The sequence below is a fragment of the Mustela lutreola genome, chromosome 6 (genome assembly GCF_030435805.1).
Source record: "Mustela lutreola isolate mMusLut2 chromosome 6, mMusLut2.pri, whole genome shotgun sequence".
NCBI classification, from domain to species: domain Eukaryota; kingdom Metazoa; phylum Chordata; class Mammalia; order Carnivora; family Mustelidae; genus Mustela; species Mustela lutreola.
In genome coordinates this window covers 70,417,087-70,442,546 of record NC_081295.1, presented here as the reverse complement: position 1 = coordinate 70,442,546, position 25,460 = coordinate 70,417,087, and the positions used below count along the sequence as shown (strand labels likewise).

The following is a 25,460-nucleotide window of genomic DNA, read 5'->3' as shown; positions in this document are numbered from 1 at the left end:
GCATCTGGTCCCTAAGCATATGGTTCGCACTTTTATCAGCCACATAGACTTCATGCAGAACAAGCACTTGTCAGAGAAATCGGCTGCAGTCCAATACTTCCCGTATATCCAATATGCCAGAATCAACTGGACAAGCAAGCCACCTATTCTTTCAGGTTCCCCAAGCTCTCTGTCTTGGTATTACTACATCAACAGAAAGGACAGTTCCAAAACCACAGTATCTCAGCTCTTCAGTTTCACACTATCTTCCTTTTTAAAGGGTTGATGGTGGAGAATTTCATGAGCAAGCACCTTTGTCTGTTTTTCACCATGAACCAGATTTACCTATGAAAGAAAGACTCACACTATAAATGCATTGTCTCGTAAATGTCTCGTTCCTGAAAAATGCTGCTTTCTGCAGAACTTTTTCGTGTGCTTCCTTTTCCTAAAATTAAACCATAAAAGAAGGATGACATAACTCATCCTCCTTGCTTGAAGTTTGGCTCGGCTGCTTGGAAAGTCTGCCACATTTGTGACCCTTTAGGGCAAACATTTCACCTCAGATTATCCGTTAACGTCTCTTCCTGCTCTTTACAAAGAGTTTCATTCTCATCATTAATTTTACATTATATTAACTTTTACAAGTTACATTACATCCTCTATCATATATATAAGACGGACTGAAGAAACAGTACACACTCAAATATAAAGGAGTCAGGACGAAATTACTCAAGGAGTCAGGATAAGTCTGTGGATGGAAGGGGTGAAACCTTCTGTGACTTCATGGCAGCTTTCTGATTAGAGAAAGGAGAACATTCCTGCAGAAGTATTACTTAAACAAACATGGTGAAGAACTATTCTCTGTAGCAGTAAATACATGCCTGACCACACTGGACGATTCACAAGGGCAAATAGTGGAGCATGAAGTAGGAAAAATACCAGGCTCAACCTGAAGAGTGTGTTGAATGTCAAGTTTGTTTGTAAGTTTAATTTACACTCTGTAAGTAGTGTTTGAGCAGGCAAGAGGCTGACGAAATTTCCTGGATAATTATGGCCAATAATTACAATGTCACCATTGATAGGTCTGCATCTATCTGGAGGATAGGTCATTTGTTGTATGGGATGTTGACAGTTTGTTTTTAGACATTATATTTTAAGTTCCAGCACGGTATCTTGGTGGAAGTGCCTAAGAGATTGTGAGGTAGGCAGCTGGGGCTTGTTACTGATGTCAGAGAGACAGATTTGGAATTAATGCGTAGAGGAGCGTTAGAGAAACATTGAGTGGAGATGAGTACTCTGGGCTCACTCTCTTTCAACAACTAAATAAAATAACCCCAGAGAGCTATGTTATCTAAGAGGAAAAATATTAAGCTTTCCTAAATTAGAAAGCATGGGTGGACAGTAGGGCACTTGAATGCTCTCAAAATTGATACTTTCTCTCCACCATACAGGCTAAATTTAGAGCAGTCTTCAGTTGCTGTCTCTGTCAGGATGAGAGAGTTAATGAATAATTTGGGGAGGTGGTAATAAACAATGAAGTTGAAATGCTGAAAAAAAAAAAAAACAGAGACAAATGTATGTTATCTATAAACTGAGAAGACAAAATCTTCAGAGAATAACATAAAAACAATATAGCCAACTCAGTTGAGAAAAAATGAACAGACAGCAGCATCTTGAGGCCATTCAGTGGCACCCTTATATTGCAAATATTACCCAATGTCAAGAGAAATAAGTTATCACTACAAGAAGCCACAGTCCTCTGTTAAAATCACTAGAGGGAATGGGAGTAAAGGGGACAATAAAGGTAACACTGGCACCTTTACAGCAAAGGTAAGAACTTTGGGATATGGGACTAAGACACATGATAAATGAGCAATGTAAGTTAAATTCAAAAATAGCCTGGTGCTAATGGTATATTGTCAGAACTGGTTAGCCTGAAACTGGCCGGGTATAAAAGACAATGTTGCAGAAGGGAAGCTCAATGTGACTTATGGGGCATGGGGGTGAACACCAGAGTGTAAGGATGAAGCGATGGAAGACAAAACTGGAGAATGAAGGGATGAGATGACAGGCCAAGGAGCTTGGGCTCCACCCTGAAGGCAATGGCATTCATCAGAAATTTGTAAGGAAGGAGAACAACAGGTTCCTATTTATGTTGGAAAAGGGACTGCAGTGCAGGTGCACACAAATTCCTAGAGTGGGCCAGAGGCCAGCAGAGGGAGGCCAGTTAGGGGCGTTTGCAATAGGTTGGCAAGTGCTACTGAGGCCTGTGGTCAGGAAACCATGGGGGAATGAGGGTCGGTGGGAAGCTGTTCTCAGTTAACACTATAGCTGCCATCCCTCTTCTTTCTTCATGCATTCCTAGAATCAGTCTGCCGGGCAAAACAATTTTCTTAGAGGTAAAGAGGAAAGGCATAGGTAACACTACCAACTCACTTAGCAAAATAAACTATAGAATCTCTAGGGTGTGTTGTAGAGCTTAGGACCAGGTGCTATTGTGTGGACTCCTCCATTTCCTCTTCCTTTGCAGAGTTTTCTCTTTTGATTGCCATATTCCCAACACATGGGTTCCAAAAGATCTGAAGTCTACCTTTATTATACACGGGTAAAGCTCTTTCCATGCTTTCTCTTAGTACTGTTGAGAAACACTGTTCCAGTTGAGATTCAAAAAGGAAAGCTTGAGAGAGACACCAGCTCTTCTAAGCTCAACCCCTGTAGCAAGCCTTCAGGTCCATCATAAGTTTATTAGAAATGTCAGCACTTGAATGCACGCAGACCAGAATTGAGTTCAAGTTCTAAATTCCTAAATCGTCTTAGGACCTTAGCCAGGCCCACAAATGCTCTAAGCCAGTAATATATGGCTCCGAGATGAGTTGAGAAATTTTGGACATAACACTGGAGAAGCAACAGACACTACACAGCTGTGCATGTCCGGGAGTAATTTAATTTGGCTGCTAGCAAAAGAGGCCGAACTCCTGTGGACTAAGCACACAAGGTTTATTCTCCTACAGAAAGGAAGTCTCAGGGTAAGCAGTCCAGAGGTCTTTGGGGGACCAGACATCACCTATTTTCAAACTTCAGTTATGTCGTGGTCAAGATTGCTGCTGGCACAATTAAGGCAGAATTCACCCCTCCCTTCTGGGGAAATGTTCCAGGAAGGAATTTTCACTTTCATCTCATTGACCAGGACTGAGTCACAAGACCACACCTGACTGCTAAGCAGACAGGAAAAGTCTAGTTTTCCACTGATCATGATGCACTTGATTCTTTTACAAGAAAAGGGAGAACTGACATTTGACAGGTAATTAACAGTCTGCCATACTTTTATTAAATGTTAGTCCCCTTCTCTTTTGATTAAAAAAAAAATCAACATAGAATATAGTATCATATCCTTGGCTTTTCCTGCTCTCTGACATAATAAATGGTCAAATGAAGAGTATTTCTGCATCTTTTAATAAGCCACTGATATATGATCCAAAATGGTCAGTCTTCCTTGACCAAGACAATAAATTAGTGCCAGAACAAAAATCCACCTCTCCTGATTAAAGAGATTTGTTTGTTTTTCCTTTTAACAGATGACAACTATATTTTTTATCTTGTCATATTTTGGTTTGGCTCGCTATTTTTCAGTCAATGTTAACATGAATGAACCTTAGTCTAAATTCCAATTGCAATCATCTCCCATTATTTTCTTAATTGGCTATTGTACTTGTACCCTGATTTTCATGATTCTTAAAGCATTTGCACTTCAGATTCTTTTGAAAGTAGAAGGAGGCTAAACTAACGATGAATCAGAAGATCCAGCTCTCATTCTGAGTATCCATTTGAACGATTCTTCAGCCCCAGTGCTTAAGTAATTAATAGATAGTTGAAAACCTCAGCTTCCGAGGCACTCTATGAAGAGAATTACCATGAAACTCGTGCCAATGGTGTCTGAAGATCTGGAAATATGCAGCTTTCATTCATCTCAAATATAATGCTACGGCCATAGGCAACAAATGACAGTGATTTCCATCCTCAAGAACACTAAAGCCTTAGCAAACTTTCTAGAACTAGAAGAGGTTGTGGCCAAATAGTTTTAAGGAACTAAATCTAATATGACAAGAAACAGGAACTGCTACATGACTGCATTTAATAAAATGGACATTTAAGAGAGAGAAAAAAATCACAAGGGTGATGGAAAAATTCATAAGATAAAAAGCAGACTGTGACCTTTGGTACTATTTAGAGGGCAAAACGCTGAAAAGTTAACAGATAAAAATTGCTCAAACATCATAGCTTTAAAAAAAAAAAAAAAAAAAGCAAAACAGTAGAACTCATCTGGTTAGGACAAGTGAAGACATTTCTTCTTTTTCTCAACTGCCCACTGCCAGAGACACCATGTTAAGAGGTGAAGGAATGAGCTGAAGCCAGAATGAATTCTGATCACCTTCAACGAGAAAGCAAGCCAATTTTTAAAATGCAGCCTCTGTCCTTTCTTTTCACCTCACACAGGTTCTCTGATTGCCCACGACATGCTCCATCTCCCATCCTGTCTGGATTCACCTCTCTCCTCAGGGACCCCACGTGAGCCGTGAACATCTTCCATGCACTCTGCATACCCCAGCCTCCTCCTCTTTCCTACCATCTTCCCTCCTCAGGAAAGCCTTCACATAGCAGTGCTGTAACCATATTTTTCAGAACCAGCTAAAGTCCTACATTTTCTGAAGTCACTGCCCTCTTAATTCTGCACTCGCGGGCTCAGCCACACAAAGCAGCACATGTGCACACTAACAGCCATCAATGTTCTTTCACTGATGTTGGTCTTATAACTAGAGGGGAAGTCCCTCTAGGGGGAAGTCCCTCTGGGTGGGAGCAAAACCATATTCTGTGTCCAGCTGACCTAACTGCACCTGATCAAAGTCGAGCACGGAGTGGCAGCCCAGAGAGGGCAACACAGCACCCAATGCCCTATGGCTGCCTCTCCCCCTTTTCTCTTTGAATGCCATTTAATACATGCAGTTACGTACTCCCTCCCAATACAAATCCACCGCTGGCACCTGACCATCTTTTCCTTCTCCTGGTGGTTCTCCTCCTTGAGAACGAAAGCCAACAGGAAAATGAGAGGTGAATTGAGTGGTTCAAATTTCAAAGACTGAATTAGCTTTGTTCTAAAGGACTCAGTCCCTTGATACACTTGGAAGAATCTTCCCCCTGGTCCTATAGGATCTGAGCAACCAAACTGTCATTTTATTTCATATTTGCTGGGAAGTCAAAGGGTCCACTGCATTTTATGCCCTTTCTTTTTCTTATATCATTCAACATATAATTACTGGGCATCCATGATATCTCTTAGGAATCATCCTACATCCCAGGAATATGGCAGGGATTAACATGTCAAGCCCCTGTAGCAGATTAACTCGTGGCCCTCCACAAGACTTCTCCATCTGGAACCCAGAGAGTCAATCGTATTTGGGGAAAAAGGGGCTTTTACAGAGGTAATCAAGTGAAGGATGCTAAGATAAGATCATCCTGGATTAGAATGTGTCTTAAATTCAATCATAAATCTTTAGAAGAGCAGGTGAATGGAAGCACAGACAAGAGGAAACAGCACCATGGCAAAAGCCGTGAGAAGACAGAGACAGAGGGCTGCCTGGGTGGCTCAGTGGGTTAAAGCCTCTACCTTTGGCTCAGGTCAGGATCCCAGGTCCTGGGACTGAGCCCTGCATCGGGCTCTCTGCTCAGTGGGGATCCTGCTTCCCGCCCCGTCTTCCTCTGCCTGCCTCTCTGCCTACTTGTGATCTGTCAAATAAATAAATATAATCTTAAAAAAAAAAAAAAAAAAGATGGAGACAGAGACTGGAATAATGGGTGTAGGTGCTATACAAAGCCAAAGATTGCCAGCAGCCACCAGATAATGGAAAAGACAAGGAAGAACTGTCCCCCAGAGCTTTCAGAGGAAACTCAGCTCTGCCAACACCTCAATTTCAGACTCTGGCCTCCAGTCCTGTAAGAGAATACATTTCTGTTGTTTTAAGCCACCGCATTTGTGATCATTTATTTCCCCAGCCCTAAAAAATGAATACATCCTCTTGTGAAGCTTACCGTTACAGTGAAGAGACAAACTAACAAGAAAGTATAACATAGTGAGAAGCAAGCACATTACAAAAACAAAACCGGACAATGAGCTACTTTAGATCAGAAGGTGAGGAAGACTCTAATCTTTTCCAGTATTTCCTGGGAAATTGTATTTGGGAAAAAATTATATTATATGTAAATTAACTAACCTGTTAAGTGATTTTCCATGTACATGTTAAAGATTATTCTCTTTGGATCATTTTAAGGTATAAGTGAGGTGCTAGCTTTTGTAGACATCTGGTCTAGGGCATCATTAGCATATACCTAATGGCCTGGGAGGGACAGTGCAAATTACCCGAGTTGTAGTCATAGCATTTAACTTAAGACTAAAATAAAGTTGTGAAATAAGTCACTTATTGAGGAAATAAGATAACAAATGTCATCACAACTCAACATCATCCACATTATATTGTTTCATATAACAATGAGCTAAGTATGTATTATTTTTGTGGTATTATCCAAATGTTGGGGATACAAGGAAATAAAATGAAAGAAATATAGTCTGTGCTATGGAAGTCTGTCCTCTATAGGGAAATGTTGACATTAAGTAAGTCATTTCAAGTAAAAGGGAATGTTTAAAGACAGCAAATATAGGGTAAGTCATGGGAGATCACACAAGGACGGGTAACAGTAGAGACCTCACAGGCTCCTATGGTTCCTTTAGTCAACAAATATTTCCTGAGGGTCTACTATGTGCCAGACACTGTTTGAGTCACCTGGGACATATCAGTGAATAAAATAAGATAAGAACCGGGTTCCGGGACGCCTGGGTGGCTCAGTTGGTTGGACGACTGCCTTCAGCTCAGGTCATGATCCTGGAGTCCTGGGATCGAGTCCCGCATCGGACTCCCAGCTCCATGGGGAGTCTGCTTCTCTCTCTGACCTTCTCCTCGCTCATGCTCTCTCTCACTGTCTCTCTCTAAAATAAATAAATAAAATCTTAAAAAAAAAAAAAAAGAACCGGGTTCCTCCCCCTCTCACCCCTTCCTAGGAGAGACAGGCAAAATACCCAGCAAACAAATCATTTACTATCTCACAAGAGGTAGGTGCTATGAGAAAAGAAAAAAGTAGAGCAGAGTAAATAATATTGGAAGTGAGAGGTAGGAGACAGCCTGGCCATTTGTATAGGGTAAGCAGGGAGAGCATCATTGAGAAGGGGACATTTGAGTAAAGATCGGAAGAAAATGACAAATTTAGGCAGATGGATAAATGAGCAAAAAGAATTCTATCAGCAGGAACAGCCAATGCACAGACCCTAAGGCAGAGTACCCTGATATGTCCAAGGAGCAGCAAGGAGGCCAGGGTGGCTGGAGTGCAGGGGAAAAAGAAGATAGGAATAGGAGACAGTGTAACATGGAACAAAATCCTTTAGGCCTCTTAAGCTATTGTGAAATTTACTTCTCTCATAATGAATGGAGAGCCGTAATGAGAATTGTTCCTTCTTTATCTTCATGTAGTCTCACAGTTACTTCATGGTTCAGCTTTAATGTAATTCTTAACTTAATGATCACAGATATTTGCTATTGCCTACAGAAGGTTTATCATTTTATTCCCACATAATAACCACATATATCCTCCTCCCTTCTCTCACTGTTACCCACACACAATCTAGGAAAATTGCATACCAATGAGTAGAAGGGCTTGCCAGAACTGTGACAAGAAAATGGCATTAATGCATTTATTAGAGATGAAAGAAAAAGTCCATTGATAAATCAAAATGAGCTAATTTTAAAATGTCACCTAGCCCACTATCACTCAGAGAAGGAGTGGGAGCAAAGATAAATGGTCTTCAGATGGACATGGGGTGGGGAGACGTCTGTGCACCAAGCCAACTGCCTGAGTGTTGTTCATCCTGTCAGCAGTATAAAGTAAAACTGAGCCAAGGGGACATTTGTCACTTTGAAGAGGACAATGAGAAAAAACTGAAATGGAACATTAAGAGGAGAATTTCTCCTTGTTTGAAGAAATCATTCAAAGACATGACCTGACAAGAAACCAAAATGACCCAGAAGGCAGCCAGTCTTTGATGCTGCTCTTCAGACAACAGTTTGCAGAGAGACAGGACTGCCCTACTCTCCCAAAGGAGAGCCGTTACCTGGGGAGCAAGGGGGAAGAGTAATATTGTACAACAAGGTCAAACTCTTTATGCAAAATGCCCACCTTAAAAAGAAACCCTTCTTGTACTTTTTCTACTTCAAATTAAGTAAAGATTTCTTGTCTCTAAACAACATAATTATAAGCAGAAAACTCCTATGCCAGACCAAGATTTATAGCTGTAGGTCTCAGGAGAGTCAACCTTTTACACCTGAAATGGGCAGCTTGGGTATCTTCTGCATGGTATTTCCTTCATGGCTACATAGCCTAGAGCTGTATTTCCAAAGCAGGTTTAATGGTCTTAAGGTAACATTTTGCTTCCAGTTATAAAATAAATAAGTCCTGGGATATAATGTAGAACATCGTTACTAGCACTAATACTAATACAGCATATATGAAATTTGCTAACAATGGCCAACTAATCCTCAAAGAAACAGGAAAGAAAATCTAATGGGAAAAAGAATGTCTTTTCAACAAATGGTGTGGGGAAAACTGGACCACAACATGAAGAAGAATGAAACTGGATCACTTTCTTACACCATACACAAAAATAAATTCAAAAGGGATGAAAGACCTAAATGTGGGACAGGAAACCATTGAAAGGAGGAGAACATGGGCAACAACCTCTTTGTAGAACTTCTTACTAGACCTGTTGCCAGAGGCAAGGGAAACAAAAGCAAAAATGAACTATTGAGAATTCATCAAGATAAAAATCTTCTGCACAACAAAGAAAACAATCAACAAAACTAAAAGGCAGCCTACAGAATGGGAGGACATATTTGAAAGTGACATATCTGATGAAGGGTTACTATCCAAACTATATAAAGAACTTATCAAACTCAACACCCAAAAACCAAATAACCCAGTTAAGAAATGGGAAGAAGGGGCACCTGGGTGGCAACTAAGGCACCTTAGTTGCCTTAGAAGGCAACTAAGCATCTGCTTTCAGCTCAGGTCATGATCCCAGGGTCATGGTATCAAGCCCTGTGTCAGGCTCCCTGCTTGGGGAATATTACTCAGCCGTCAAATAGAATGAAATCTTGCCATTTGCGATGATGTGAATGGAGCTAGAGTATATTATGCTAAGTGAAGTCAGTCAGTCAGAGAAAGACAAATACCATATGATTTCATCATATGTAGAATTTAAGAAACAAAACAGATGAACATAGGGGGAAAATAAAGGGAGAGAGGGAGGGGGAACCATAAAAGAGACTCTTAACTATAGAGAACAAACTGAGGGTTACTAGAGGGGAGCTAAGTGGGGGGATATGTTACATAGGGGATGGGTATTAAGGAGGGCACGTGTGATGAACATTGGGTATTATATGAAAGTGATGAAACACTAAATTCTACTCCTGAAACTATTATTACACTACATGTTAACTAACTAGAATTTGAATAAAAACTTGAAACATTAAAAAAAACTAGAAATAATAAAATAAAATCCCATACAAAAATTATGTAGTCACACAGTAGTACCAAACATCAAAAAAATGTTTTAATGGCTACCAAGAGTCTAGAGTTGTTTCTGGTGATTAAGCATCTAAGAGTTGCCTTTCCTTTCCTGGTATGGGAGTGGGAGACCCCATTACAAATGGAAATTAATGTTCTGCTTTTAGGCAAATGGAAGGGGAGAACGGAGAGCTTTTTTGGCATTTGTTTCTCAATTGTCTTCAGCTCAAAATAATCTTACGGCAAAATGGCATGTTTGGGGGTGGCATATTCTGATCTACATTTTTTTTTCTAGCTGAATTGCTGACAACCGCTGTGAATTGGAAAGCATGGTCACCATATCCAGAAATGATCTCCTCTATTTTTATTTCCACAATTGAACGCAACTCAGGACATCATTAGCTAGGTCTATTGCTATGAGTTCTTCATGATAATACATAGTTACCTCTCTAGCCTCATCTAGTGCTCCTTGCCTTGCATTTTCCACTTTATTATAGTCCCCACTTTATTATAGTCCCCTACAACCATTTTCCTGTTTTGTGCCTCCGCGATTTTGCTCCCATTGTTTCTTCTGCTTAGGACACTCTTGCCCTCATTTTTCACTTGACCAACTCTCATGCATCCTTTGGGACTAAATCAGATCTGATGCTTCAAAAAGTTTCAGTCATCTTCTCAACCCATCAGCTATGAAAAGTGACCCTTCTTTAGCAAAAACACTGAATGCATCGAAGTAACTTGTCTCCTTCCTAAATTGTAAGCTCCTTGAAACTGCAGTAAAAGGAATCTGGGAGATAAGCAAACACATTATACCTTTAAACCCTACTTCTGGTCAAGCTCCTCTGCCCAAAAAATTGGGAAGTTAATCCTCAGATAACATTCACCATTGGTTGTAGTCATTGCCATGGAACATCTCCAAGTAGGTTATAATTATATCATCTAATCACTGTTTATGAGCAATGAGGTACATATCATGATTCATTCCTGACACCCTAAAAGCTTTAGTCCTCACATTCTAAGGCTAGGCAGAGAATTCATTTTGGGCAGTGAGTGGACTGGATATTTAAAGTACCAAGGAGTAAAGCTGGCTTTACTGATAGGTGTGATCAGCCATTGTTTGCCTATCTGGGTGATTTGAATTGCAGTTAAGCCTTGGAAATGGAAAGACCATCCTTAGAGATAAATCCATGACAATTAACTTATTTCATCCATCCATGCTCAACTGATTTGGGAGGATTAGCTCACACTGCCTCAGTATTTACAAGTCTGGTTGGTACCAGAAAAGAAACATGTATTCCATTCTCCTGGTCTTGCATGGTTTCAAATGCTGTTTGGTGAGCCAGATCAATTGTTATGGAACCTGGACTGGATCCTGGCAGAAGAACCAAGCAGTACTCAGAGACTTTGGAGGATCGGAGGTTTTTTAACACCAGTGGGCTCAAAGGAGGTTGTTCCCCAAAGGTCTGAGCCCCAAGTACCAGCAGGGAGGGAAATTTATACCCTTCTACTTCTCCATACTTGGTACTTTTGGCACGTGTGGGAAACGGGGTAGGAAAGAACACAGAAGGGCTTTGAGACAGGGACTGGAATTCCCTTGCTGGTTTGGTTGGCCATCTTAGAGTACAGTTTTTCCCTATCATTCTTCCCTTGGATGCCCCTTTAAACACCTAGTTTAGAGGGCATCATTATCATCTACTACAATGGGCCTTATAAGGCTAGTATTTGGGCAGTGGCTCGCATGGTAACAGTGTTTCTATGAACTTAGCAATCCATCTTAAGGTTTCTAAGGCTGCCCAATAAGCAATAACAATAACAAGTTTCTGGGAGAAAGTCCAGTCAGAAGGGGCAGCAATGTAAAGTCCAACTCCTGACGTGAGGGTCAGTGTCATGTCATCAATAGCCAGGGACCACAGTGAACAGATGTCCTCCACCAGTTGCTGGGGTCTCACTGAAGGTTGAGTGAGAGCATGTCCGTAGGATTTGGTTGGGCTTTCCACTGGTGTGATTCATCCAACTGGTGAGAGCCTTCTTTACTCTAGAGCAGTGGACCCATTCAGTGACACCTAAGACCCTGAAGGCAGTAGGGGTGGTTAGGACAACAGTGTGGGGCCCTATCCACCATGATTTGAGGGGGTCCCTTCTAACGCTTCTCAGGAGATGCAACTATGAGTTTTTTCCAGGACTTGGAGGTGTTGGGACACTTCTAAGTTTCCAATCTCTTCAAGGTCTCCTCTAAGCCTATTTACTATAGGGAATGACCTGTCATAGAGCTTTTGAGATGAATTATAGCTGCAGCAATCTCCTCCAACAGTCATGCTCTATAGAAGTGCAACGTTCAGGTCCAGGCATAAGGGTAACTGGATTTAAAGTTTGACAGGTTTTAGGTATTATTCCAGGAATATCTATTAGTGTAGCCTGGTATTTAATAAGTTGGCCTCCATCATCCGTTGGTGGCCTTTGGTTTCTAAGACACTCTAGACTGGATGTGAAGTCATTACAGTGAGGGCTGTCCCATAACGAGCTTTGAGGCTCTTTTTACCAGGAGCACTGTTGTATGCTTAGAAAGCCTTTGTTTACAATTGTACCTCAATAGAAGTGGCTTCTAGGATAAGTATAACTGAAAAATACCATTAAGCTCTTTCTCTGAAGTAAAGAGTTAACATTCTAATTACAAAAGATCACTGGCAAGTGGGAGAAAACTTGTCTCAGGAGATAAGGCTAACTCAAAGTGCATTACTGAACCAATCACAAAGAAAGTGGTATTATCCATTATCTCTACAAGTCCATAGTTAACCCTATAGAGTAGGGTATGCTCTGGATTTTAGGGAATGATTTTACTATCCCAACCACACAGAACTGGTCAAGGTGATAAGTTACACAATTGTTGGGGAATCAGTCCCATTTTCCAGTTGTTCAAACATGTGCCATGGGGTCCTGTTATTATTATATCCACAGAATAATTAGTAAGAAGATCGTCTATATATGAGTTACTGTGGTAATTTCCCTGAAGTTTACTTCGAGTTGTCTAGCTTAGGTAAACAACAAACATTTAAAGACAATCAAATCTAGAATTTAACATCCACAAAGGTGGGTATTATTTAAACAATTTTTCTCTCTTAAATAACCCTCATTTCCAGAGATAGCCAAATCAGGACTAATTTACTTGAGAAACAAGTCTAGTTCTAACCAAATTGGCCTAATTATTTACATAAGCTCAGCAAGAACAGTGAGTGATCATATAGATCTTTTAGAATCTGCTTTGCTGGAACTTTATAAGGAATCTCTAGGTTGAACTTTTGGTAGCCTCTCCAGGCGAGAAGCCATGTACTTGCCATCAGATATGCCTTCAATACCTCTAAGATTTGGGCAGATTCCTCTTCATGAGGTTCCCAAAATATCCTAAGGTTCCTGTACCTGCCAGGAAGTGAAATCCTTTACTCACTTGGTGAGGTTCCTGAGACCTCTGTAAGCAAGGTATCAGGCCAACGGTTCCAAGGGGCTTTATGGCTCCAAATTTCATAAAGTCACCCTTAGCTCCTTAAAGTTGTCTGGTCATATCTGAGTCTATGCATGTCTTGCTCAAATATGACACTCCAGTCAAAGCCTTGGTAAAATAACCAATGTTTCCAATGGTGTCTTGTTATAAGGAGAACAGATTTTTACTGAAATTATGCAAATGACTAAGATTGCCATGGAAGAAGGTATACTTACTGAGACCTTTTGAGTTTCAGAGGGTTCAGATAGAGAGAAAAGTTGAATGCTTTAATTTGCTTACAAACAATTATTTTATCATGTTTCTGTAGGTCATAGAAATCTTACATTTCCCTAATCAGGAAGAGTGAACATTAAGGAACCAGCAATGCTTTTTGAACAAGGATCACAAAACTATAATTATCTTTTTAGCTCATTTAGTCCCATGTTACTGATTCTTGTTCAGCCTGAATGCAGCTTCTTAGTTCTGGAAGTTCTTACTCATTTCAGTTTTAGGATTTTTACTATACTGAATACCTGTATCTGTCCTAAAAGTCCTTTATATGAATCTCTTTGAAGATAGAACTCACTTTGCAGGAGAATTAGAACAATTACAAATGGCAAACTCAGATTATACATGGTTAATGATCTGATAGGAGAGTTCACTATGAGATGATTGACGAGGAAACTCAGTTATTCTAGATATGTAACACTTCAATAGCCAGAACCAGAACATTACATACCAAACAAGCAAGCCTGATTAGTCAGCAAGACTTGGTTCATTCTTGGGGAAGTTTGTTAAAACCTTAGAAAGTGTTAAAGCTCATGCCGACATAGCATTAGGGATGTTAAAGACCTGACAAACTCAAGACATAGAAACTGGTTTTTCTAAGCAGGCAGAGAGAAAACAACTATTTGTGTTTTCTTATCAAGAGCAGACCAACAATTGAGAATACTTTGTCTTTTTGAACAGAGAGAAAACCAACTTTCTATACTAGTGTCTTTTTAGAATTCGTTTCAATCTTAGTCTGTCCTGACCATACCTATAATTCATTTCCAAAGATTTCCCCTCACAAACCTTCTTTCCTTTTTATTCGGGTTTCAGGTTTTGTCCCAAGCCATTTCTTTCCAAACAACCATCTCATTTAGGATAAGATTACTTTCTTTTACCTTCAACAAAATGTATTCCCATTCCTTATCTTTCTTACATATCTCCTACTTTTCCACATGCAGAGTTGATCCCCTTATTTCCATCAGTCTTAGTTACACTTAGCAGAATTTTGCACTCTTAGAAACCTTGATCTCTAGTGAAGACTAAAAAGTAACCAATTGTAAACTGTTACACCAGAATCCTTAAATGGCAAATCTGAATCAGTTAAGCACAAAACATGTTTACCAACAGATTTAAATAGCCTTAATTCTTTGCAGTAAGTCACAAGCACAAACCTTTGTCCAGTAATCAATGCTTTAGCACTTTATCCCATTTGGAAAAGACCTAGATGTCCAACAAATTTAATTCCATTTGTCATCTAACCAAAACTTTAAAGTTTCAGGGTTACCAAAGACTTTGAAAGCTATTTTAACAATCACCCATGAAAACTTTTTTTTTTTTAAAGATTTTATTTATTTATTTGACAGACAGAGATCACAAGTAGGCAGAGACACAGGCAGAGAGGAGCAAGCAGGCCCCCTGCTGAGCAGAGAGCCTGATGTGGGGCTGGATCCCAGGACCCTGAGATCATGACCTGAGCCAAAGGCAAAGGATTAACCCACTGAGCCACCCAGGTGCCCCTACCCATGAAAACTTTGATGGTTACTAACAACACAACAGAGGTAACACGAGGTTATTTGACCTTCAGTAAACCTTGATAGGATAAAAGTTTCACATTTACCACTGATAACTTAAAATACATCTGTCTGAACTAAACCAATAAACTTAGTTTAAACGCTGAATTATGTTCCCTCAGGATCTTCCCCATGGTCAATTTTCACTTGAGACACGTGGGGAAATCTGGAGTGGGAGGTGTTAGGTCCTGGGGGTGCTCTGCTTGCTCCTTGACAGTGAAGGGAGGAGCCATGGTGCCTGAGGCACTGAGGATGGTCTAGAAGCCAGTAATGCAGGCTGCACCCAAGGTGGTACAGAAACAGGAAAAGAGGGATGAAGAGGCAGAAGAGACAAAGTGCTGCCTGAGGGCAGAGAAAGGGTTCCCAGTTCAGGAGATCACCAGCTCCACGGGAGCAGATGCCATGTTTTCCCACCAACAAGCGAGGGGCATAGACAATCCATATTGGGCCAGAGAAGACAGAGAATTTCCCCCAAACAAAGGATTTTTGGCAGCTGCTGGGGAATATTCCTTAAAGTTTCCATTCTGAAGGACTCCTGAGATCTTGACCAGAGTGGAAGGCAGACGCTTAACCCACTGAGCCACCCAGGAGTCTCCCCCACTTTCTCTTAAAGGTAAATATGAGAGCTCCTGTTATTTTACATCCTGTTTCTGTCTGGATCAAGTTTCCTGTGTCTGTCAGAGCTGCTAAATCAGGTGTCTCCCTACACATGCCACTTACAAGAAGCAGGAACACTGTCTTCCTACAGGTCAGCTTTAAGCCCTGGGTCAGAGGACTGTGGTCCCACACTTTCTAATGGGTTCATCCTTGTCCAGAGCTTATCTGCCTTGCTGCCCCTGACACCCCCCCCCCCCGCCCCCAGGCAGAGCCTCCCTGATAGGCTTTGCTTCCTTACAGCCTTTGGGCTCTTTCACTTGGGTTACAAATGTCCTACTTTGGTCCTTCCTATTAACACAGAATAGACGCATGGGGGCAGAGTTTGGGCTATCCGAAGCCAAGAATCAATATGTGGGAATTGGTCAGGGTGTCTGGGAGTCCCAACCATAATTTTGTAAATGACCTAGACAGTGGGTATGTCTTAGGGCCCCTCAGAGGGCCAGTCAACCCCAAAGGTGGCCCATTCTAATTCACATAATGTGCCTAATTTTCCAGATGTTTTTATCCCATGGTCTCCTGAGTATCACCTCTTAAAATTTTGAGCATACAGTCTAAGACTGTGGGTTTTGAAGAGCTTCTACCCATGATGAGCAGGGGGCTCTCTTGGCCACCCTGTGTGTTCCCTTCCTGTGTCGTTGGCATGAAGACAAAGGAAGGGTGGGTGTCCCTCCAAAGGAGATACGAGTCAGACACCTGCCTGTCCACCATCCCAGAAAACACCTGGGTGCCTCTTAGCCTTAGCAAGTCTGTATAAACCCCCAGACTGGCACCCCAAAGGGGCTCACCGTAGACCCTATGAGATCACCACAGAAGCATGCTAGGGCCACTTGGACTCCATAGGTTTCTGGGGACCCTATGGGGGCCCACCCATGGAGCCACAGAATCAGTCCACATGAAGCCAGGTCAAACTGCACATTCACTCATGCATTCACACCAAAGTTATTATAGTTCCTCCCCCACAGGAGGCCCTGACCTGTGGAATTCCTTTCAGAAATTCCTTTCTGTCCCCCCTTATGGGGGTTTCTGACCTGAAGGACCTCCCCCCCAACCCTGAGAGGCCCTACCTGTGAGACCCCCTAAGAGGTCTCTGGGAGGTGACCAGTTTCCCTTTCCACCCTCACAGGTGGGCCTGACTGGGTCCTGGGGCCCCAGGCCTTACTGAAATCTGACATCAGGACCAGGTCCTTACCTGCCACATCTCCTTTGAGTCCAGGTGGGAACAGCAGGGTGAGCTGGCCTGAGGTGACCGGGCGGGAGACTGCTGAAAATTAGGCAGGGTGTGCTTTCTCCGTTTGATCCTGTATTCTGTCACTGCCCTGTCATTGCCCCAAATGGGTGGCAACAATGGGCCAGCACGGTTGGGTTTCCCAGTCAGGGAACCAAATGTTACAGAACCTGGACTGGATCCTGGCAGAAGAACCAAGGGGCACTCGGAGACTTTGGAGGATCAGAGGTTCATTGAACACCAGTGGGCTCAGAGAAGGTTGTTCTTCAAAGGTCTGAGCCCCAAGCACCAGCAGGGAGGGAAATTTATACTCTTCTACTTCCGCATACTTGGTACTTTTGGTGCGTGTGGGAAACAGGGTAGGAACGAACCCGGAGGGGCTTTGAGACAAGAACTGGAATTCTCTTGCTGGTTTGGTTGGCCATCTTAGAGTACAGTTTTTCCCTATCACAATGATTGTTCCTAGGTTATTCTTACACAGAAGGATGCTTACTGACATGGATCTGTCATTCAGAGAAGTCTCTCTCATAGTCAGGTCTAATGAAATAGCAAAAGTTTAGTGCTCATAACCAAAACTTGTTTCTCATGGTTAAATTGGATAAATTATATAAAAATATTCAGGAATTTAAAAAATATTTTATTTATTTATTTATTTATTTTGAGAGAGAGAAAACTCACACATGAGTTGGGAGAGGAGCAGAGGGAGAAGGACAAACAGACCCTATGCTGAGCAGAGCCCAATGTGGGGCTCGATAACCCTGAGTTCATGACCTGTGCTGAAATCAAGAGTCAGACAACTTACTAAGCCACCCAGGTACCCCAAAAATATTTAGAAAATTTCAAAGCACTATATAATTACAATAATTAAATTGTTTCTAATTTCCTTTTTTTTAAGATTCATTGTATGGGAGAAAAATTATCTGTCTCATTATTTCTTCTTTTTTTTTTAAGATTTTATTCATTTGTTTGTCAGAAAGAGAGAGGACAAGTAGAGAGAACAGCAGGCAGAGGGAGAAGCAGTCTCATCACTGAGCAAGCAGTCCAATGGTGGACTCGATCCAGGACCCTGGAATCATGACCTGAGCTGAAGACAGATGTTTAACTGACTGAGTGAACCAGGAATCCCGATCCTCTTCTTTTAACACATTAGTGATTAGCACAGAACAGGCATTCAGAAAATATTTATGGAGTGAATGAATTGATGAAAGAGCAAGAAAGATGCAAAGAGAAAGAAAGATTGTATTAATGACCAGAGCAACACCAAGAGAGCAGTCAGCCTAGCTCATAATAACCTCATCTTTACATAATGGGGTTGAACTAGATGATCTTGAAAGTTTGCTTCAAGAGTTTTATAACAGTCTCTTCAACAAATGGTGTTGGGAGAAGTGGACAGCTATGTGAAAAAAAAAAGAAAAAAAAAACTGGACCACTTTCTTATACCATATACAAATATAGACTCAAATGATTAAAGACCTAAATCTGAGACCTAAAACTATAAGAATCCCAGAAGAGAGCACAAGCAGTAATTTCTCTGACATCAGACTCAGTCACTTTTTTCTAGATCTGTCTCCTGAAGTAAGGGAAACAAAAGCAAAAATCAACTATTGGAACTTCATCAAAACAAAAAATAAAAAAAAGCTTCTATACAGTGAAGGAAACAATCAACAAAACTAAAGAATAACTAACCTACAGAATAGGAGAAGATATTTTCAAATGACATATCTGATAAAGGGTTAGTATCCAAAATACTTAAAGACCTGACACAACTCACCATCCAAAAAAACAAATAATGCAATTTTAAAAATCAGTAGAAGACATAAATAGACATTTTTCCAAAGAAGACACCCAGATGGCCAAGAGACACATGAAAAGATACTCAAAATCACTCATCATCAGGGAAATACAAATCAAAACCACAATGAGATATCAAAATGAGCTATTCAAACCTGTCAGAATAGCTAAGGTAAAAAACATAAGACACAACAAGTGTTGGAGAAGATGTGGGCAGACAGGAACCCTCATGCACTGTTCATGGGAATGCAAACTGGTACAACCACTGTGAAGAACAGTATGAAGATTCCTAAAAAAAGAAAAAAAAAGAAAAAAAGAAAGAACTATCCTATGATCAGTAATTGCACTAATGGGTATTTACCCAAGAAATACAAAAACACTAATTAAAAGGATACATGCACCCCTAGGTTTATTGCAGCATTATTTACAACAGACTAATTGTGGAAGCAGCCCAAGTATCCAATGAAAGATGAATGGACAAGGAAGATGTGATATGTATATGTGTATATACATATATGGTAGAATATTCAACAATAAAGAAGGATGAAATCTGGCCATTATGCAACAACATGGGGCTAAAGAATACACTGCAGAATGAAATACGCCTGTCAGAGAAATACAAATACCATATGATCTCACTCATATGTGGAATTTAAGAAACAAACAAAGGAAAAAAAAAAAAAAGAGAGAGAGAGAGAAAAAAACCAAGAAACAGACTTTTAACTGTAGAGAACAAACTGATGGTTACCAGAAGGGAGGTGGGGGAGGGTTGGGTGATATAGGTGATTAAGAGTGCATGTATGATGGGGTGCCTGGGTGGCTCAGTCGGTTAAGCGGCTGCCTTCAGCTCAGGTCATGATTCTTGGGTCCTGGGATCGAGCCCCACCCCAGGCTCCAGGAAGCCTGCTTCTCTCTCTCCCTCTGCCTGCTGCTCTGCTTACTTGCGCTCTCTCTCTATCTCTCTGTCAAATAAATAAATAAAATCTTTAAAAAAAAAAAAAAAAGAGTGCACGTATGATGAGCACTGATAGATAGTATTGTTGGATTACTATATTGCACACTTAAAAATGAATATAACACTGTATACTCACTATACTGGAATTTTTAAAAATGTATTTAAAAAATCTTTTTTGTCAAATATCTAGTTACCTTGGAGTAGCCCTATAAGGTTGAAGAGTCCAACAACCCCAAGATTAACCTCAAATGTCAGAGGACCATAGGTCTTCTGCAAGGTCCCCTAATTTACCAGGATTATCAACCATGACACCCATCTTCACTACACATTACAGACCTGTGTACTAGACAAGGTATGTGTATTTGAAGAATCTCAAAACACAGTGCTGGCCTTCGATGCCTTTCTGATCTTGTGCAGAATTCTTTATTTTAGTTAAACCCCAGCTCTGCAGAAGGTCAGCAAGCCACACATGACAAAGGTAAAGGATCCTTTCAGCTGCGGTCCTGCAAAGAGAAAGTGTACCACTGCTGTTGAGAACGAGTTGGAAAGAGATAGAGAGAAACTGTCAATCAAGCCGGAGAGCTGATATTCTGCAATTAACAAAAGACTAAAATACCCAAAGACTCTTTTGCTTAGGACATCCCAAATGTCTAAGCCACTGTCAGTCGCTATGCCACTGACTGTATTTTTTGCACTTAAATGAAATATTTGTAAACACCAGAAAATACTACAGGAGGTTTGTGCTATATTAGCCTAATTCATTCTAAAACAGAAAGGGATTAATCCTTACTAATCTTTCAGATGGAAAACATTGGTCTCCTCACATTTGTAATATCAACATTTAAGGCCTCACTTTTTTTTCTCTTGTGGGGAAAATTCTTCCTACTGATTAGGCATACTATTGATGAAGACAGAGAACGTAATTGGGAGGAGGTTGAGGAAAAGTGAGCAGAGAAAGAAAAATGTGTCAAATATTAAAGAACAGTATACCACTTGTTTTTTTATAAAGGAGTCTAGCTTTGGTAATTGTACAGCTATGTGACAATAGTTGTGCTTGAATAACACTCAAATCTCATTAGTCTGGAATTCAGCAAGTAGGAGAAATAAAATCAATTTTCAGCACTGGTGTGAATAATGCAGTATGTCATTTTATCTGCACACTAGAACAAAGACCCTGATAGGCCTTTCCTTCCTCAGCCAGGACAGCTTTGAATAAGACAAGGTGATAGTGAGAATTAAATTATTCTGTTGGTTACTCTCCCTTCTATAGGCAAACCATGATCATTATTCATCGATCTTTCTTTTTCTGGTCATAGCACCCAATGCTGTACTTGAAAGAGCAGACAGTCTTAAATATTTGTCATGAAGACAATCAAAACCTTTTCCTCTTGGTTGTGAAATGTTTTTTGGCTTGGAAGGTATTATTAAGCTCATCAAATATATACAACTGAGATGGTTTATAACTCAAAAGATACACAACTTTCTCTAAAGCAAATGAAAATGGGAGTAAAATAAATATTTTCAGGGTGAGGGACCAGGAGAAAAAGGGAAAATGAGAAATAGAAGGGGAAAAAGAAAGCATATAGTGTCTCAGGCAAGAGTTAAGGTTATCAAGATGTAAACACTTTTTAATCCATCTTTCTAATTAACTTTACTCATGTAAATGGTTGTCATGATTTTCCAAATTCAACGGGAGACAAGTAAAGGAAAAATCAAAAGGCACTCAAATAATGTACTATAGTAGCCTGATAGGCACTTTCAATCCACTTACTCTTTGGGGGGAAGTCTTTTTCTGAAGCCAGAACATATAATAAGGCACCAGACAATAGAGGGAAGACTGTGGAGATTTAAATACTATTCCTGGGTGCCTGGGTGGCTCAGTGGGTTGAGCTGCTGCCTTCGGCTCAGGTCATGATCTCAGAGTCCTGGGATCGAGTCCCGCATCGGGCTCTCTGTTCAGCAGAGAGCCTGCTTCCCTCTCTCTCTGCCTGCCTCTCCATCTACTTGTGATTTCTCTCTGTCAAATAAATAAATAAAAAATCTTCGGGGCACCTGGGTGGCTCAGTGGGTTAAGCCGCTGCCTTCGGCTCAGGTCATGATCTCAGGGTCCTGGGATCGAGTCCCGCATTGGGCTCTCTGCTCAGCAGGGAGCCTGCTTCCCTTTCTCTCTCTCTCTCTATCTCTGGCTGCCTCTCCGTCTACTTGTGATTTCTCTCTGTCAAATTAATAAATAAAATCTTTTAAAAAAAATTAAAAAAAAAAAAACTTAAGCTCTTTGAAAGACATTTTTAAGAAAATTAAATTCTCTTCCATGGATTGAGAGAAAATAGTTGCAATATGAGTATCTGATAAAGAGCTTAGATTAAAACTTTATATTAATTAGAACTCAGTAAGAAAGCAATACAATTTTTTTTTTTAGAAAAGGCAAAAAAAATTGAACACTTTACAAATGAAGCTGTATGAATGGCCAATACATGCATGATAAGACGGTCAATATCATTAGTCATCAGGTGTATTCATCATGTCTTTTTATTCTATATGTTTCATGTCTTAATATTTTGGATCCTTGCTGACCCTAGTGGCAGTGATCTCTTGATCTGTTGGCCTTGCCATACCTAAATAACAATAAAACCTACATTTTATTTTTTTATTTTTTATTTTTTATTTTTATTTTTTATAAACATATATTTTTTATATACATATATTTTTATCCCCAGGTCTGTGAATCACCAGGTTTACACACTTCACAGCACTCACCAAATCACATACCCTCCCCAATGTCCATAATCCCACCCCCTTCTCCCCAACCCCCTCCCCCCGGCAACCCTCAGTTTGTTTTGTGAGATTAAGAGTCACTTATGGTTTGTCTCCCTCCCAATCCCATCTTGTTTCATTTATTCTTCTACCCACTTAAGCCTCCATGTTGCATCACCACTTCCTCATATCAGGGAGATCATATGATAGTTGTCTTTCTCTGCTTGACTTATTTCGCTAAGCATGATACGCTCTAGTTCCATCCATGTTGTTGCAAATGGCAAGATTTCATTTCTTTTGATGGCTGCATAGTATTCCATTGTGTATATATACCACATCTTCTTGATCCATTCATCTGTTGATGGACATCTAGGTTCTTTCCATTTTAAAACACAGGGAAATTCAAATTAGCTGCTCAGTGAAATTCCACTATATACCCACTGACATGATACAATTTTTAAAAGATAACAAGACCAAGTGTTGGTGAGGATGTGAAACATCTGGAATCCTCCTCATCCATTGCTGGTGGGAGTGTGAAATGGTGTAATCATTTCAGAAGGCTGTTCAATAGTTTGTTACAAAGTTAAATGTACATTTACCAAAAGACCCAGCAGTTCTATTCCTAAGTTTTTACTCAAGAGAAATTAAAATATATTTCCATGCAAAGCCTTATACACAAATTTATTCATAATAGCTAGAAACTAGAAATCGAATGTCCATTTTCCACAGATGAATGGATAAACAAATTATGGCACATCTATGGTGATATGGAAGGATATGGAGTGAAAGTGAGATAGCATTCATCAATTGAAAAATGCAACAGCATAGATGAATTATGCTAAGCAACAGAGTAGGATGCACGGATTGCATGGAGCACTGGGTATGGTGCATAAAGAATGAATTTTGGAACACTGAAAAAATGAAAGTAAATTAAATTTTTTTAAAAAGAGTAGGATGCAAAAGTATACATACCAGGGATGCCTGGGTGGCTCGGTTGAGCATCTGACTCCTGATTTCAGCTTAGCTCATGATATCGGGGTTGTGAGATCGAGTTCTCCTCTGGCTCAGCATGGAGTCTGCTTGTCCCTCTCCCTCCTCCATACACCCTGCCGCGCTGGTGTGCACTCTCTCTTTCTCTCTCTAAAATAAATAAATAAAATCTTTTTTAAAAAGTATATATAATGTTAAGAATCCACTTTTATGAAATTCTAGAAAAAGCCAATTTAATCTACATTGACAGAATGTCAGATGTTACCTGGTGCTAAGGGTGGGGAAAATCGACTAGGAAGGGGCACAAAGACAATGTGGGGGCTAGTAGAAATATTCTATAGCTTGACTATGGTGGTGATTGTATGAGTATACAAATGTGTCAAAAACACATTAAAATACAGACTTACATGGGCAGAACTTATTATACGTAAGCTATAGCTCAATAAATTTAATTTTTTAAAAATAGTATCCTTGAAATAGAATCAAATTTTGTCAGTCTAATTTATTATTCTTTTACCCATAATGAGGTAATATATCTGATTATTCTGAAAATATCATGGAAAGAAAATAAATTATATTTGGAAGCAATTACTGAGACCAGATGGTTTCTCGTTCTTCTAGGAGTTAAGACAATATTAACAATATAGCTTTAAATGCCTGTAAAGAGCCCTATCTCTGTGTACTTTGTATTATTATACATCTACAAAATATCTCTCGGTAACAGTAGCTGTACTTTATAAATCTCTTTTACGAAGCTTAATTGTTAACTGATATATATAGGCTCTGTGATCTATCCCTTCGTAAGCCACCCCCCCATTACCCACCCCCGTCCCCCACCAATTCTGAAATTAGGAGGCTTTTGCTTTCCAGCTCCAACACAAAAACTGTGTGGCCCTTCAGGAATCCACTGTCAGCACAGCCATCTACCCTGCATTCCCCAAAAGGAGGACTGGGAACTCTGAGCAGCTGGATGGATGCCCATGAAAAGAATGTCCCCATCGCTGCTTCTTTTTAGGGGCAGCGGGGAAAATAAAATAGGACGGCCAGATGGCTACAAGTCATTACTGCCTGGCAGCATTCAGGGTGAAATGAGAGTAAATTAATCAGCATTCAAGAGAAATGAATGGCAAGGGGCAATGGGTATTGATGCTATTTTAGCACAAGTTAAATTAAACTTGTAGAAATGACAACATGCATTAATCTCCCCATCCCCTCCAGTAGCTGTGCAAATGAGCTCCTAGTTTCCTTATACAAACAGCTGTTATTTCCCTGTTACTACCTTGGCAGAAAGTGCTAGTAATGGCCTGGTAGCTTACCTCTAGTGATTAATACAGACAGGCTCATTGTACTCACTCTGCTCATGGAAGAACTTAGCCTCCGTTGCTAGGATGAGTTTTTAAAGTGCTGTGCTCTAACAGAAAGCCAGGCTGTGCAATGCAACAATCCGATCTGTCCGTCATCTGCAAACACAGGTTTAAAGGACACCAAGGATGAACTGTTTGGATACTGCAGAAGTCATAAAGACTTTTTTCTGAAGGGAAATAGAAATAAAATTATGTTTTTTCTAAAAGGAGCATTCTGACTTACATTTCAAAGGTCAGCTATAAATCTGTGTAATGGCATTATGTTGGATTATCTTCTCTGTGACAGACATTTAACAATAGTACCATTTAGAAAGAAAAGGTTCACTCAAGTTAAAAAAACAACAGCAACAACAACATAGGGGTGCTTGGGCAGCTCAGGCGGTTAAGCGTCTGCCTTCATGATCCCAGCATCACCGGACTGAGTCCTGCCTTGGGCTCCCTGCTCAGCGGGGAGCCTGCTTCTCCCTGTACCTGCTGTTCTCTCTGCTTGTGCTCTCACTCTCTGACAAATAAATAAATAAAATCTTTTTTTAAAAAGGCGTAAAATCAATCAATGATATCTGGGTTAGATTTCATTTCTGCTTTAGCTACACTCTGACATGAATACTTATGTTTTCATTACTTTCATTAAAAGTATAGGCCTTGGGGCCCCTGGATGGCTCAGTGGGTTAAGCCACTGCCTTCGGCTCAGAAATGACTGCAAACCACATATACATTCTACTCACCCAATTAAATGTGTCTCCCCCAATTAAATGCTACTCAGCCCATC

The 25,460-nt window shown here is 40.4% G+C and overlaps 1 long non-coding RNA gene across 3 annotated transcripts in view; it reads right to left on the bottom strand.

Annotated features, from left to right (window-relative positions):
- LOC131833807 (uncharacterized) overlaps positions 1 to 25,344 on the bottom strand; it is a 54,362-nt gene extending 29,018 nt beyond the window's left edge. Inside the window, exons 1-3 of one of the 3 annotated variants that reach the window (XR_009354641.1) lie at positions 24,915 to 25,344; positions 24,644 to 24,787; positions 23,310 to 23,477 (exon numbers count right to left, since the gene is read on the bottom strand). This is a non-coding gene — a long non-coding RNA (uncharacterized LOC131833807). Of the gene's footprint in view, positions 1 to 19,936; positions 20,087 to 23,309; positions 23,478 to 24,643 lie in introns of those variants that run through there. The other 2 variants (XR_009354642.1, XR_009354640.1) reach the window with 2 other exon arrangements.
- Positions 25,345 to 25,460: the final 116 nt, after the last annotated feature.